Genomic DNA, 3,604 nt, shown 5'->3' with positions numbered 1-3,604 from the left:
AATCTATTTTGCAGGCGGTAGATAGTGCTAGCATGCACTTTCAGGACTGTGGCCATCTTCTGAGGACTCTCGCCGGCTTGAAGACGTCCAATAGATCTTTCTCGATTTTCCGATTATAATCTTGGCATCTTGATAGTCGGACTATGCAACACCCAAGCAAACATTTTGGGGCAAAGAATTTATAGGCCAGACCAACTTAACATGTGAGCAAAAATCCTCGATTCAATTCACAGGTTCACTGCGTATCGTTGAGAGGGTTGCTTTGTTGTATTATTTGATGCTTAAGCGGACAATGAGCGTGTTGTGTCTTTTAAATCGAGCCAATCCAATAACAAAAACACATTGTGAATAGAGACAAAAGAAAACAACCCACGAAAATACTTAGTTTTGTTTTCTACAGATAGTGTTACTTTTTCGCGTTATTTATGCCGGTCAGTATAATTCAGTTTCAGCAGTGTCCCTGTGGATGTACACCATTTCTCAAAGTTAGCTTCACGTAAGCCTGTGGGTGTTAACTATCCAACTGGCCATTACTGAGCTTCACATGTTTCTCCTTTGAATGCTGAAAACCATGACTTTGGTGGAAATGAAAATCCACAAAGACATATCGAGACTCGAATCCAGCTTTTCCCATCAAGAGGAAGTATCGAGTACCAAATTATTATCTCCCGTGTCTCTGTCAGCTGATCGCACGGTGAGGATTACCTGGACCTGTCACGTTTTGCTTCTCTCCCTTGCCCCAAACTTCGCCCCGCTCCGGACCAGTGCGAGTGGCAGGACAACCCAGCGAGAGATCCGTGTATCAGCTGTTGAGAGTCTCAATACCACGACACGCTTTCAACACTGTCTTTGGGCACGGGAATAAAACGTATAGAATTCATAGCTGAGTTTGTGTGAAATACAGACGTAAGATCTATATTTGGTGACGTCGAGGAAACGTTCAGTTAACACCGCTGGAGTTATTCTGTTCGGTTAGCTTCAACCAGGAGAACTCGATCTTAATATCTAGATCTATTCTGGATAAAGCTGGTCTGGTTTGAGTGACCACAAAACGTAAGTTTTACTTATTTAGATACATTTTCGCCTTACAGAGCTGTTTCGGACATTTTATAACGTTTTGTCAATTATAGAAGTCTTCAACACACCGGTTGTTTATTAATTTGGTCTCCATAAAGCACATGCAGTAAATTTTGCTTACATACAGTGAGTGTTGTTTACATACATCTAATTTGCATCTTATTATACAATCTTATTAGTTTAACCATCTGCCTCTCTGTTAAGGATCTCTGTGATAAGGAGCTAGTCTGTGCTTTGCTTGTGAAAATTAATAAACCGTCCCCTACTGTTTAAGTTACCACAAGTTCATCTTCGATTTTATAAAGAAAAACTTAATTCGTATCTCTTACTCGTCAACCGTTGGATAACTGTAGATGGCTCTGCATCCAGGTTATACATCTGAAACTGATAGGTAGATCTGTTTTTCAAAAAAATCTTCTCCAAAAAATATATTCTCATCGAAACTTATAACTGCTTTTCTTTATATCGCTGATGCTACTAAATTAGAGTGTGCTTTTGTTAACCTTGCACTGAACCATGCTTTTAAACTGTTTGGTTCTAATTAGGACGTAGTTAAAGGGTTTAGAGTAGGAGCTCCGCGTACAGTGATGGATCAAGTTACTCGAGCCTCAGATGAATTATAACCTACCCAAGAGTTCCCAAGATGCCACACGCAATTAGTGCACGAGGAAGATTATATTTGGTGATAAACATTGGCCCCAGGTCGCAGGAGTCTTCGGCAAGAGTTAAGTAATCTTGTATGTACACGTGTTGACTCAGTTAAGCCAAGAGCACAGCACGAGCCGGGCAATAGTTCGCTGCGTATTTAGAAATGGTCCGAAGAACGAAGTTGGAAGCTCCTTCAGTCTTTCATGACGCAAAGGATGATGTTTGTATTAAAGGTGTTTGCTGATGCTGCTTACAGTCACTGCAACAGTTTAAGGATTCGGTTGAAGGTCACACGATCATTCCTCAATCAAGTTTCCCTTTCTAATCTATACACTTCTTCCATCCCGTTTGTGTTGTTCATATATCAGTCATTTCCTTTTCTCTTCAGTTCTCTTTTCTTCTCTTCTCTTCTCTTCTCTTCTCTTCTCCTCTTCTCTCTTCTACTCTCTGCTCTCTATGATTTCCCTCTTACTTTTAACCCCGCATACCCCTCTCTCTGTCTCTCTGTCTCTCTCTCACTCACTACTCCCCCCCTCCGGGGTCGACCCTGTGTGTCTTTCTTCCTCTATCTATCTATCTATCTATCTATCTATCTATCTATCTATCTGTCTATCTATCTATCTATCTATCTATCTATCTATCTATCTATCTATCTATCTATCTATCCGAACGGTCTTGGCGTCAGAATAACCGCAAGATGTTAAGAAACTTCGTGTGCATATGTGGTTTATGTCGGTGACCATAGGGGCATGTCGACCTTTTTATCAAACATTTCTTGAACTCTTCGACCCGCCGTTGAAGTTAACTCTTTATGTTTTAGTAAGCGTTATATAGCACTTGCGACACAATTAGATCATATAAATGCCGAAGATTAAATGTGTTACAAGAGAGTAACAAACATTTAAAAGGGTGAGGAGAGATAAGGACAGATACTTTTTAGGAAAGAAGGAGCAAACCACACTAGAGCTCCCGTCAAACAAGCACGGAGTTGAGAGAATTTGTTCCCTGCTACCTACATGGTATATTTCCTGGAAATCATGCGATTTGAACTGATGTGAATGGTATTAGTAAAGCAATATTTGAGTGGGATTTACCTTATGAGACAGTACCTTTTCTCTACCTGGGCTGTTTGCTTCATAACTGAACCAGGAAACACATTAATATATTTAGTGAGATTTGGAAAGGATCTTGGAAAAATATTCTCCCAGCCCCTTCTCCTCAATGTAGAACAATATTATTGTCATTGTCATTTTCATTGTCATTGTATGGATTTGAGGCACCTTCCTACTATGTAAGATTATTCCATTGACGTGCGTCAAATTGGGAAGTTCCCGCCTCATCGTAATCCTGCAGTGGTTAAAGGAGAGTTATACTAGACCTATATCATGGGCGACGTCGGAGTGTGCTTATAAATAAAATTTTGAGAGTTGCAAGCCTTCCGCTTATATAGTTAACATTGCAGCCAAAAAAGTCTCACACGCGCACACATAATATATGCATGTCTCCAAATACACAGAGAGAGAGAGAGAGAGAGAGAGAGAGAGAGAGAGAGAGAGAGAGAGAGAGAGAGAGAGAGAGAGAGAGAGAGAGAGGGTTGGGTGGTGAGAGGGGAGAGATGAAGGGGGGAAAGAGGAGGAGAGAAAGATGGAGGGGAGAGAGATGAGGAGGGAGAGAGACAGACAGAGAAGACAATCGATAGAGTCTGACGGGAGGGGAACACTGTAAAAGGGGACATACATACACACAGACAGACATACACACACACACATACACGCATACACACACACACACACACAGACACACACATACACGCATACACACACACAGACAGACATACACACACACACACACACGCAGACATACACACATACACACACAC

General features: G+C 41.2%; 1 protein-coding gene across 1 annotated transcript in view; it reads left to right on the top strand.

Moving 5' to 3' along the window:
- Positions 1-711: 711 nt before the first annotated feature.
- Positions 712-3,604, top strand: part of LOC101857835 (spore wall protein 2) — a gene marked incomplete in the record, with an annotated part of 53,324 nt that continues 50,431 nt past the window's right edge. Inside the window, 1 exon segment of the mRNA XM_013088685.2 lies at positions 712-1,053.

The sequence above is a fragment of the Aplysia californica genome, unplaced genomic scaffold (assembly GCF_000002075.1).
Source record: "Aplysia californica isolate F4 #8 unplaced genomic scaffold, AplCal3.0 scaffold00788, whole genome shotgun sequence".
Classification (NCBI taxonomy): domain Eukaryota; kingdom Metazoa; phylum Mollusca; class Gastropoda; order Aplysiida; family Aplysiidae; genus Aplysia; species Aplysia californica.
This window is presented reverse-complemented; position numbering and strand designations above follow the sequence as displayed.